Genomic DNA, 14,341 nt, shown 5'->3' on the forward strand with positions numbered 1-14,341 from the left:
TGAAGTCAGCAAGATTCCTCCTTTTTTTGTGAATCACAGTACAATCTGTGTGATCCTGGGCAAGTCACTTATCCCTTTTTGCCACAGTTTCCTCATATAGAAAATGATCTGGAGGAGGAAATGGCAAACCATTCTGGCACCTTTGCCACAAAAACTCTAAATGGAGTTGTGAAGAATCAGACATGACTGAAATGATTCAATGACAGCAACAACAAAAATCTGAGATTTAAAGGAGCCAGGAAACCCAGGAGAGAGATAAGAATTAAGCCCCAAACTTCTAACTCTCCATACTACTACTACTACTACTACTACTGCTGCTGCTACTACCATTGCTACTGCTACTGCTGCTATTACTGCTGCTGCTCCTGCTACTATTACTACTACCTTACTATATGTGTAAGATGGTGCAATGGATGGAGAACTGGGTTATATTAGATGGTTTTTGTCCATAGCTCCCTTTCTTTTTACCATGCAATGAAAATTAATCACCAACTCTGTCAGTAACCAGCTATGTGATCTTGGGAAGATAATTTTATCTCCTTGAGTTCCAATTTTCTTTTATATAAAATGGCATTATAATACATGCATTACTTTCCTCATATAGTCATAAGAAATATGCTTTGTAAATTTAAAAAATTATTCTCAACTTAAATAGATACATGCATACTTTTCCTCATATAGTCATAAGAAATATGCTTTGTAAATTTAAAAACAATTTTCTCAACTTAAAATAGATTTCTCAGACCTCTTCTATTTTGTTTTTTTAGTATACTATTATGGCAACTCATCATAAAATAAGTTTTATTGTCATTCTGTGTCAAATAATGAGATATATATTTTCAGGATTCTGAAGCTCTCATTAATAAGTCATTATTAATTAAAATTCATTAAAATATTAACTTTAATATACTTCTGGTAATTTCATATGGTCCAGATCTTGAAATATCACAACTTAAGTAGAATTGCAATTGTGAGTAAAATAACGGAAAGATACAAAGTATGAACTAGATGGTTCAGGGAGTAAAAGTGATGTGCTTCAAGTCAGAAAGAATTTAAATTATACCTAGAAACTAACTAAATGCTCATGGACCAGTATTTGCTCTATCTCAGTCTCAATTTTTTCAGCTGCAAAATGGAGATGATAGAACCTAACTCCCAGAGTTGTGGTGAGGATCAAATGAGGTTAAAATTTATACAAATATTAAAGCATTATGTAAATGTGAGGTGCTAGTATCATTATTCAGCCAAAGCTTATTACCAATGATCACTGAATGTAAACAATATTGTTTTTATTGTTCAGTCATTTTAGTCATGTCTAACTCTTTTTGACCCCATTTGGAATTTTCTTGACAAAGATTCTGAAGTGGTTTGCCATTTATTCTCCGACTCATTTGACAGATGACAAACTGAAGCAAACAGGATTAAGTGACTTTCCCAGGATCATATAACTACTGTCTGTGTCTGGATTAGAACTCAGATCTTCCTGATTCCAGGACCATTGGTCTACCCAAATGCATCACCTAACTGCTCCTGTAAACTGTTAGCATTGAACACATCATCATATTCAGTGGTAGAAAAGGGAAATGGGCAAGTCATATGGCAAAAGTAAAGGATCACTAATGGACAGCACGAGTTTTGAATTGATATTCATGGAATGTTAAAGGACTGAGAGGAAGGGCCCCAGTATATTGGGTTTAATGTGAAGGTTTAATAGAATAACACAAATAGAGATTGCACAGGATAAGAAGGTAAGACTGAGTGGTGCCTTGCTCCCCTTGGTAATTCTATTTACATTGAATGGAATATCCTCAGTGAGATCACAAATCCTATTACTAGATTCCTACTGCCAAAATTTCATAAAGGAGCTTAAGGAAATCCTAAAAGCTTAAAGAAAAAAATCACTATAACTCAATGACTTCAACCATGTTTCAATATCCTATGTCTCTGGGCTTTTGTTTTCTTATCTATAAAATAAGGGCAAAAGAAAGGGTGTCTAGTGAATTGAACTAGAAGATCTTAAAGGCAGGAGATTTTAAGTCTCCTCCAGCTCCAACCTACCAGGAAGCATAATCTACATCAATCTATCTACATATCTATGTGTATCTATGTGTATGTGTGTGTGTGTGTGTGTGTATAAATATATATATATATATATATATATGTATATACACATAGATGATAGATAAATGCTGAGGATATAGAGTCTCTCTGTCATATGTCATGATGGCTGATTTTTTTTTTGAGATTGGGTCTCCATATGCATCCCAGGTTGCAGGTGCAATAACCTTTCATAGTCCCAACACTACCATCCATTGGCACAGAAACTTTGACCTACTCCAATTCTGACTAAGGACAATTCTTTCCTTCTTAGGCAGACCCATGGTCTTCTGCTTCTGAGACGCTTGCCATATCATTACCAACCTTAGTAAAGACAACTGATTTTAACCCTATGACGGTTTAGAATCTCAAATTCAAGTTGTCTATTGGCCTCAGTATGCCCAGATGTAGATTTTCTAGGTATAAACCAACATTACTGGTTCCTAGTAGATTTTTTTGTCCCACGTGATTCTCCTTCTACTGCCCAGTATACTCCATGACTCTTTCTTCCTATTTTATGAACAGTATTTGCTCAGGAAAGGAAAAAACAGTTTTAATATTGGCTTAAGAAGGAAGGCATATCTTCTGAAAAAAACTGGAATGTATTTCCTTTTCAAATATTGATAACTTTGAATTAGTTTTAATTTGATTCTTTTTTCAATTATCTATTCCATTGTTTTCTCTGCAATCATGGAGATGGAGTCTCAGTGTTCTAGTAGTAGAGGAAATAGCAGTCTTTAAGGAACAGTTCCACAAAAATTCCATAGAGTAGCCAACTAAGTATGCTAGGGAGCATATGAACAGAACTGATACATCTTCCCTACTTCATATCCCCCTAAGCTCTGTTTTTAACAGCTTTGTCACCTATCTTACACCTTGGGAATGGGACAGGCTGAACTATTTGGAGCTTTTGCCTTCAAAGTATTACCCAAAGAGGAGTAAATGTCCAACAGGTAGGCATGAAAGACCTTTGTATAGAGAAGTTTATGTTGGATTTTGTTCTCATCATTAAGTAACATTATGGGTTATTAATTCATTAATTCATGTTAAAATTGAGTTATAGGAAGTTCTTGATTAGTGCAAAGTGGAATCCTGTGGTCACATTGCACTGAATATTTCCATGGGTCTGGAACAAATCATCATATTTATATATTTACATGATTATGATTTCAAATTGTGAACATGAATATATTAAAAACAATTTAGGAGATTCATTATTTGCATTTATCATATATATACAAACACACACACAGAAAATCTTCTATGCTTTTTTGTGATGTGCTTGAGGTTTGCAGGGAATGTCATGCTTCAGTGTCTGGGGTGGTTGATGCCCTTTTTTATTGGGCCAGCCTTCTGAGAAATCTGAAGTAATCTAAGGTCCCTAATAACCAAAGCCCACATGATCATGATCAGTTTGCATGACTGAGTCCAGATCTCAGTATCCTACATCATATTGCCTTTTATCAATATTTCATAAGTCTGCTGTTCTCTGAGATTACAAGTATGTGTGGAAGAGCACAAGAACAGCAGGGCTGCTTCTCATATGATTTTTGTTTGTTTAGTTGATTAACTGGTGTCCAACTTTTGCTGACCCCATTTGGGGTTTTCTTGGTAAAGATAATGAAGTAGTTTGCCATTTCCTTCTCTATCTTATCCCACAGATGAAGAAACTGAGGGAAACAGGGCTAAATGACTTCCTGATGGTCATATAGCTAATAAGTATTTGAGACTAGATTTGAACTAAAGTCCTCCTGAATCCAGACTGGCACTCTTCATTATGCTATCTTGCAGTCTTCTCATCCTTTTGTTAGAGAAGTCTAATTAGAACTGGAAAGGTAGCAGAACTTACATTTGTCTTAATGAAGGGTAACTTACATGATAGCATCTCAACACCCATCAACACTGTGGTCTAGGGATCTGGCCTTGACTTCTTTGGAAAAGTTCAAATTTGAACTTGCCTGGCTGTGAGTGCACCAGTGAACAGATATTTATTTAACAGAAATAAACCTCTCTCTTGCTCTCCATCTCTAGGAGTTTCCTCTTGGAGAAGTGTGTGGTAACTCTCATGTATAACCATCACATACATGGGCTTACCATGCATTTCCAGTCTTTACCAAACCCCATCCACTGAGTAAGTGATTCAAAGTATGTGTTTTCATCAGTTTTCTGTTACTATGTAGTCTTTTGGAGAAGACCTGTCTATCTCTTTTTTTTTTTAGTTTTTTTTTTTTGCAAGGCAAATGGGGTTAAGTGGCTTGCCCAAGGCCACACAGCTAGGTAATTATTAAGTGTCTGAGACCGGATTTGAACCCAGGTACTCCTGACTCCAGGGCCGGTGCTTTATCCACTATGCCACCTAGCCGCCCCATGTCTATCTCTTTTGTCTCTCTCTCTCTCTCTCTCTCTCTCTCTCTCTCTCTCTCTCTCTCTCTCTCTCTGTGTGTGTGTGTGTGTGAAGGGGGAGGGAGAGAGGTGGTTCTTTAGGGCATTTCCTTTTGTAATTTCAGACTGATGAATTTGAAATCAAGAGCATAGAGGGCTGAATACAGATTAATCTCTAAGCTTCTGACTTTTTAAACCATTCTAGTAATGCTCAGATAAAGCTGAGTCCTGAAGAAGAGAAGGTTGACCCCATTTTATTGATGAGAAGAACCAGAGATAAAGAAGTATATGTGAAAAGGTTTGATCAGAGTGACCTGTGGGACAAGCTCCTTGATGAATTTCCTCCAGAAGAGTGATAGAAAAGAACTCTGCCCCTCATCAGCCCATTCCCTACTCACACACCCTATGAACTCTTTTTTGAAACTCCTTTAAGTGACAGATATGAAACTACAGATACTGAGAGCCTCAGGCTGACAACAGTGACATAGAATGTAAACAAGTCTGATCTATCAGATAGAATTTCATGCCTGAAAATTCTCTCTGAGGCATGACATCTAGAGACACATTTCACTTACTAAATCCTAAACTGCCCACCTTTACCCTACATTATCTAGCCCCATTACAGTAGCTAATTAGATTCCTGAAGTTCATAGTCTACTTGTGTTTGATTTCAATAATGCCTGGAACATACTAAACTTTTAATAAATATTGGAATCACTAGTTGAATTTAAATAAAAACCCAACTCATAATCCCCTCTCATTATATGTCTCAGAATAGCACCTTCATTGTATTTCCTAGGTTGGGGTGGGAGTAAGTGGTGATGGCTACTGTATGACCCTGGGTCTCAAATTCTCTCCTTACTTGGGATGTACCAGGAGGTTAGAAAATAATTCCTCTGGAAGATAGCTGCTATTAGTGCCAGTCTTTTATTCATTAAGCATGCTATTGTCCTAAGCAAAACAACTTCATGCCTCAAAGCTTCAGATGACTCCTTAAACCTAAAAGTTTTAGAGGAGTGCTGATCTTCATTGGGAGAGCAAGTTCTTCAATTAGAAATTCATATACTGATGAAGTCACAGGTCCAATAGAAAAATTCATTGGGGAATGTTTAAGGGGAAGTACAGAAATCTGGTTGTCTTATTGTTATTATTTTCTCTAAAATAAGTATTATTTCTATAATTTGTTCTTTAACACATGCAATTAGGACTTTTCTATAACATGTGTAAATTAAGACTTTTTTCTTCATGCAACCCTAAATGATTATTTTAGTTGTGTTTTGGTCTATAAATTTCATTTCATTTTTTTGACTCTAGGTTATAACCAATTTTTGCAAAAGTTTTGTATAATACTGAGAAATATGCTTATTTTAAAATACTCTCATTCAGTAAACACTTTTGATTTTTTAAATGTAATTTTTCCATTTACCTTCTCAGATTCATATTTTTTCTTTGCCTTTATTAGATTAATATTACTTCAAAAAAGGATTCTTAAAAACACTTATAATTATTATTCTTATTATCTCCCAGCTAGTTTTCTATATTTTTTGTGACATAAACTTTTGAAAACTTTTCTTCTCTGTTAATCCATTCTGCACCATTCCTTCCTTCCAAACTCTCAGTTCACTTTACCTCATAAATTTGTCTTGATCTTCTTCTCCCTTTTTTCTTCATCTCTCAATCCCTTTGACAAATGAGTCAATATGTTTTCTTCAGTAAATCATTTCCACTATAATCCCTCTTTTTTTCTAAACATATTTAATCTTTTCCTTCCTAATGGTTCCTTTTCTGCTGCCTACAAATAAGTCCAAGTTTATCCTTTCCTTACACATATATGTCTTCAGTAGATTCTACTCTCCCTGTTAGCTAACATCATATGTCTTTCCTCCCATTCTCATCCAAAGTTTTTGAAGAAAACATCTACATGTGGTACTTCCACTTCCTTTTTCTTTCTTTGAAAGAAAAACTGCAACCCAGCATCACATAACTGAAACTTCTCTTTTCAAACTTAACCAATGATTTTCCTTTTATTAAAAATTTTTATTAATATCTTTTATTTTCAAATCACTATATTCTTTCCCAATTCTCTCCCAAAGGACCATCTAGTATAATAAGATAAAAAAAGGTGGAAAGGAAATGCTTCATAAAGCTAAATATATTATAAAAAGTGATGTGCAATGTTCTGTATCCATTGTTTTCCACTTCTGCAAAGGAATGGGAAAAAGTATCTTCTTTGGGATCACACTTGGTCATTATTTCTTAGGCCAATTCTAATAGCCTTTTGTCAGTCCTTGTTCTCTGTTGATCTGCTTTTTCTGAATTCTCTCTCTTTTTTAGAATTTTTTTTTGTTGCTACTGTCCCTTAAATTTTCTCTTACCTATTTGGTTCACTACAGGGAGTATGCTAGAGTACTTGTTGGAATTTTGAATTTGCTCTCAAGAGCTGATTAAATTTTTGTTGTGAGATTCAAGTTGGAAATCAATAGAAGCTACAAATTAGGACAATTCTCTTTTTTGATTTTGACTTTAGAAAGTGATAGAGAAAATGTTAATAATTCAGATGAAATTTAAAAGTTTATTGTGAGTACATATTTTTTTCATGGAGAGCTAGTTGTTAAACATTTACCAGCACACTCTTACTTCTCAGTCTCCTTTGCTCAATTATTATCTGTCACGCTCTCTAACTGTGATCATACTTCAAGGCTCTACACTGAGTTCTCTTCTCATTTTTTTCTATACTAATCTCACTTGGTGACCTCATCTGCTTCCAACAATTTAGCTATAATCTCCATGCAGATAATTCTCAGATCTATGTTTGCAAACCTAGTTTTTTCCTGAATTCTAGTTCCAAATCATCACCTTTCTATTGGACATTTCAAACTGAATGTCCCATGGGCATCTCAAATTCAACAAAGTCCAAACACAGAACAGCTTTTTCCCCAAATCTGTTCCCCTCTACCCATTCTGCTTACCATTTGGGGTGTCACAATCCTTCCCGGCACCTAATGTCATCATTGACTCTTCACTTTCCCTCATCTCATCCCACATATTTAAGTTAGTCCTAATATTCCAATATATGAATCTTTTTTGACTGAATGGGAAGGAATCTCATGGGTTCATGCTTAGTGGCTTCAGTAGGGCTTATTTATTCAGCAAGAGAAATGGAAATCCATTTCAGAACTGGTATTTCCCCAGCAGGACTGAATTTTACCCTTTCAATGTAAAGGGATCAGATTTTTCTAATTATCTGGGGCTTAAACTCTGGTATTGATATTCCCTTAAGCACACTCCCAAAGGTGGAGATTTTTCTTAAAGCCTGGGTTCACCTTCCTAAATTAGGACCTGAGAAATCAACCAACACCCCTCTTGTATTCCCATCATCAGACTGAATCCGTTGAGCTTTCACAAACTCAAGCCTCAAATTCTGTCTCTGGATTAATATGACCTTTATCCACCCACTGCTTAATGTGCATCCTGACCCAGACAGCAACACCCAACTACCAGCACCCTGTGAAAAGAAAAAAAAAACAAGATGCTTGTTCATCTGTAGTTTAATAACAGAGTGCAGGGACAGTTGTCTTTTATATGCTCTATTTGGGTCATTATAAGGGCTCAGTTAATGCTAATTGAGGACCAAAAGATTCTGGGGTTTGTTTTGTCCATTCCTGTAGTCTCTGTCTTGCTGGCTCCAGTAACAGAACCTAGCACTGTGCTAGAAGAACATTTATAAGGGAGCGAAGGCACAGAGGTTGGGACTGTCTTCTAATCCCCTCCCCATATCCCACATCAAAGGCTTGGGAGGGTTGGATGGGGAGAGAAGGGTAACAATTATTTCCATGGATTATGTAATTAATCTTGCAGGTTCTTACTGGTGGTGGGTTTTAAAAGCAGCTTTGTCAGAGAGATGTTCATTTTTGAAACATTTTGTTTTCCAGGCTTTTACCTTAAGCACCCTTTATTAATAAACCTGGAACTTTCCAACAAGACCCAGCTGTATGTCACCTTGATTGTCATTCTCTTACTTTGTCATTGTTACCCCCCATGGTACTTGGGGAGGTAACTGTTATTGTTAATAATAATTACTTGATAGTATTAAATTGCTAATAATAGCAGGGTGGTAAATAAAGTTAAGGCACTGATTCTAGGCATTAAATATTTTTTTCTCTCTCAGTTAATTATTTGAGTTCTATTGATGAGACTTTAATACTAAGATGACTGTGCATTGGAAGATGGACCTATAACTTTTCCTACCAATTGGGCTCCCACTGAGGACAAAACACTATATGATAACAAAATGAAAACAAAAACAGACATCTACATAGTGCTTCAAAGTTTGCAAAATATTTTATATGCAGGACAAGATCTCATTACACCCTCATCAATCTTGGTAGTAGATATTATAGATATTTTAATTTTCATTGTAGAGATGAAGAATATATGACTCAAGTAAAATGACTTTTCTAGGGCCATACAGTCAGTACATAAGATGTGGGATCAGAACCCAGGTTTTTCTAGTGAGGAGATGGCACATGTTATAGTGGCTAGAAGACTGAGCTTAGAGTCACAAATATTTTGCTTCTGACGTTATAGCTATGTGAGCTTGAACATGTCATGTAACTTCTCAATGCTCTGTAAGATTGGATGTTGCAGACTGCTAGCCCACTATGAGAGAGGGACTTTAGCTAGGAGTTTCTTATAATAGTAAAATCACTGGTCTGGTTTCCATACCCTTAGTCCTCTTCCTAAATGAAGCAATTTTCATTTAGAAATTGAATTCTGTGCTTAGGTAATACTCTTATCTCCCCTCTTTTCATTTTTTGGGGGGGTACAGAACAAATTATTCAGATGATCATCATTGAAAATCTTTAAACATTATTCCTTCCTCTTTCCCCCAAACAACAATTCTTCTAAATATATCTATTGCTGTTAAAAATAATCACCATTCTTCCAGTCATATTCCCAAATTGGCATCATCCTCAGATAAAATAAGTTAGCTTAGCTAAAAGAGCAAGGTACCCTAAGGGAGAGATTGGTTAAGACCACTGTTATTATCTTGACCCAGTAGAACAGACCTTATATCCAAGAGCCTTTGAAATAGAAATTTCCCCTCCCTCTCCCACTCCAGACCACCATCCCTACTTTCAGCTTGCCTTAGAAATAATAATTCTTCCCATTTCCCATGACCCATGTTATTCCATCACCCAGTGGAGCAACTTCTACAGAAAAGGGGCCTGCCAATTTTGCCATAACTAATGGCTACTGATGTGCATGCAGGTAAACCCAAGAGGCATCTAGAACCTGTAGTATAGACCTTCCTTCCTGGCCTGTAAGGAAAATTTGTAAGACCCTAAAAATTTGTGACTGCCCTCCTGACTCTGAATTTTCTCTACCATGTGACAGAAGTCTCTTCATCCTGAAAGTTCATTCTGCCTTTGGATTTCTCACACTGGAAAGTTCTACTGTCCCTTCGGGCTTCATCCTCTGATCACCTGACTTCTCCCAGAACATCCCTTTAAAGGAAGATACATGGGCCAGTCATGTCTTCATTCCTTTCTAGACTACACCTCTGATTCTTTAGGTTTTGCCTGCCATGCCTCTTAGTGGGTGTCCCTTGTCTCCTTCCGCCTACTTTTCAGTGAGCTTTGATGTTTTGTCCTCCCCCAGTAAATAGGTTCCCTGGGGACAAGGACTGACTGTCTTTCTCTTTCTTTCTTTCTTTCTTTCTTTCTTTCTTTCTTTCTTTCTTTCTTTCTTTCTTTCTTTCTTTCTTTCCTTCCTTCCTTCCTTCCTTCCTTCCTTCCTTCCTTCCTTCCTTCCTTCCTTCCTTCCTTCCTTCCTTCCTTCCTTCCTTCCTTCCTTCCTTCCTTCCTTCCTTCCTTCCTTCCTTCCTTCCTTCCTTCCTTCCTTCCTTCCTTCCTTCCTTCCTTTCTACTTGTACCTGGATTCTCACTACTTAACACAGTATCTGACACATAGTAAATAATTACTAAATACTTTTGGATTTAATTTGATATATCCGGGAAGAACAACACCCCAGATCACTGACTCTAGTTCCTCCTGTCTTCTGTGGCAATTACTTCAGGAAAAACACCTTATGAAGGTTTGACCTTAAAACTCATCAGTAGTTATAGTTGGGGAAGAAGCCACAGTTTCTTCAGGCTTTGGTATTGTAAAATGGCTCAATATAAAAATAGTCATTTTTTATGAATGGAAATTACACTAAAGAAGACACGTTGCCATCTACCTTGTCATGCTGTTTTTAGAACTGTATCCTTCTATTAGACTTGCATCTGAAACTTGTATGTGGTGTTTCTCTTATTAGAGTGTGAGCTTCTTGAGAGCAGCAACTGTGTGTCTTTCTATTTATATCTACAACATCTAGCACTGGGTTTTATACATAGTTAATGCTTACTATTTTTTCATTTATTTTGTTCATTCATGCTTAACTGCTTACTTTTTGTCATGCTATATGTACAATTATCTGCCAAACTTTAGCATTTTTATTTCTGGAACATTACTTATATGTTTCCTTCTTTCTATAATTAAAGTCAATATTTTGGTTTAATTTATTACTTCAGTCTCTCAAATCTCTTGAATTTGCCTCCAGTTTCTCTTCTCTTTAATTCACTGTCCATCAAAAATAGGAATGATAGTATTATTAAATAAAACTCAGTAGCTCTCCATTGCCTTTAGGATTAATATTATCTCATTTTTATGCCATCATTTAAAAAATTTCCATTTTTTGTATGTTTTATAATGTGTATAATTACTAGTTAAATAGTATTGTATAGAATGTCATTAAATTCAATTGTACATGCATATAATGTCAATAATGTCAGTTGTGCATGTATATGATGCCAGTAAGTCAATAAACACATAGTAGAGATACTTTACTTTTTTTTAACTAATAGAGATATATGACCTAAGAAGTTTGAAAACTGTTATTCTATATTGTCACAAGAAATCCAACACAATGTAAAAAAAACCCAAACCCAGTTAAATCAAACAATAAATAGAAGACTTATGAAACATTAATATAATGAAAAACAGAACAGTTATGTTGAGGGAGGTGACGGAAATTGTAGCTCTGGGGTTCTTAAGCAGGGATCCATGAATTTTTGATTAGAAAAATATTTTGACAACTATTTCAATAAAATTGATTTCCTTTTGTAGCTTCATGTATTTTATTTTATGCATTTAAAAACATTATTCTAAAAAGGAGTCCTAGCTCACTGCCAAACAGATACAAGATACAGAAAAGCTGAAGGACCCCTGAGTTAATCTCTTTGCAAACCTTAAAAGTGGCAGGGAGGGATAAATTCACAATGATTGATTCAAGTATTTAGCAATGGTGCACGGAAATAGAATGGCGAATATTGCAGGCTGACCCTACTTGTAAATATTGGAATGGGGACAACTAGGTGATGCAGTGAATAGAACACCAACCCTGGAGTAAGGAGGACTTGAGTTCAAATATGGATTCAGATACCTAATAATTACCTTGAGCAAGTCACCTAACCCCATTGCCATGCAAAAACAAAAACCAACAAGAAAAATAAAATATTGGAATGAGCATATATTTGTTAATGTTTAATAACTTGTTCTCTGGAAATGTATACAGAATGCTCTTTTAAGTTTAATTTGTATGTTTTTTCCATTGTTCTAAAAAGAGAATCTAGATCATCAACAAACAACAGGTCAAGCTCTGATTTCTAACATTTGTTGATGGCTGAAGTGTAAATGCTTACTCTGAAAATTTATTAATTGCTTCTCAAAAGTCATGCTTGAGGTGACTCTAAAATATACCTGATTATAATGATTTACTTCATCAGTAGGACAGTGGATTTCTGTCATATTTTGGCACTACAAGAAAGCAAGATATTTTGAAAGTTATCAAAAATACCTCAGACCCTACCTGTTGAAAATTCTTCCATGTAGATGCCTTTGACCACTAAAGTGAGTTAACCACAAATTAGTGCACATGAATATTTTCATTTTGTGCCGGTACCATATTATAATGAAATTGAAAACAGATCTCTCCACTAGGCGATGATTTCAAACTTTTTTTTTGGTTAAGGTTTCCCCTAGCTACAAATCACACAAAACTATACTGTAGCCCAGTGCTGGGAAATCCAGAGAAAGAATTTCATCCTTAAGCCCAGATTAGATGAAATCAGAGCTGAAATTGAGGAACTCCTAAAATCTGAACAGGGAAAAGGTTAAGAACCCAAGGTCACTGAAAATCTTCACTTAATGAAAACTCCAGAAATTGAACCTAAGATTGAAACAGATGACAAAAACAGCACTGAAATCTTGAACTATTTTGAAAAGAAGAGGGCATACTTTTGACTGGGATTCAAAAAAAAAAACCCTCTTGAGTTTGATGATAAATATTACCAGTGGATAAAAGTTTAATGACTTTCATATATGCTTCCTGCAATATAGAGTTGATAAGAAATAGATCAACAACCAGTTTGTAAGAGGACTAATAAAAGTGTACCCTGAATTTTGTGATTGGGATGATAAGAAATCTACTTTGCTCATTCTTAAGAGATACCTTAAAGCCTCTATTGAACTTGATGATGCCAATTCAGTAAAGTCCCTATGATCCAGATTTGAGGGGTTTCTAAGAAAAGGCTTCCTAAGCTGAAGACCAAGATTCCATGAAGGCTAGGGCCATAGACTATAAGATTTAGTAACAGTGGACTGGACAGGGAGGGGCAGAGGTTCCCAAACGTATAGGATATGCTGAAAGTCTTAATTTAAGTTTTAATACCATATGGCTTCACTGGATACTACCTGTTCTTGAGGAGGCTGAGGCTGATGGATTGTATGAGTTTAGACTTTTGGCCTTCAATAGGAATAGTAGGAGTTTAGACTAAGTTCAATACCAATCAGGTGACACTAAGTTCAACATTAATGAGGTAGTGACACTACACTATCAGTCTGGGATGAGAAAGAAACCTAGTTTCAAAATAACAGCAGTAATGGTAATAATGATGATGATTGATATATTATAGTGAATCAGTATTGCTTTCCTGATTTTTCAATCAGAGAAACCGAATGATTTTCCATAGTTTCAGAGTCAAATGATGTCACTGCCAAAGTTTGAACATAGAACTTTTAAATTTCTACAGACTGTTCACTTCTAAGAGAACCACTTTATTTAGCTAAGTCCTTTCAGCAGGAAAACTAGATGAAATTTTAGAGTAAAGTGAAAGCTTACTGCCTTTAGAGAAGGAATTCACTGAACAGAACCCTTTATCAGCAGGGATATCTCAGGAGGCAGCCCATCCATGTTAATAAATGTCTCACCTCCCAGACAGCTTCAATAAGTTGAATCCATGCTTGTCAGTCTCGTTTTAGCAGGACATGGAGAGCTTGTCTTTACAAGGCTCTGAAATTCAGCTCTTGTCTGGAAAGAAAAATAGACTAATGGTTTCTTCCCAATGTGTCTGGACTCTCATTTTGCCAGCCCCATGATCTGTAATCAATAATTCCTCAAATGTAGGGTATTGAATAAAAATATTCAAAATTGTTATTAAAGAAGTTATCTTATTTGCCTTACAATATCCCATTGAAGAAGGGAAGATATAAAACTATTTTTCCCCTTGTACAAATAGAGAAATTGAGGCTGACAGAGATGAAGTGACTCCTTCAAGGATACACAGTAGTAAATTCAGGATAAGACTTCAGTTCTCTTCAGTCTTAGTCCTGTGTTATATTTACTTATGGTAAATTTCCTTCATATGAACATACCACTTTAGCACTTCTCCCTCTTTTCACCATTTTAAAATATATTTCATTTCTTTTATTTTGTTATATTTGAATTACAAGCTGTTATAAATATTTTAGAATATGTAGA

This window comes from Macrotis lagotis, chromosome 2 (genome assembly GCF_037893015.1).
Source record: "Macrotis lagotis isolate mMagLag1 chromosome 2, bilby.v1.9.chrom.fasta, whole genome shotgun sequence".
NCBI lineage: Eukaryota > Metazoa > Chordata > Mammalia > Peramelemorphia > Peramelidae > Macrotis > Macrotis lagotis.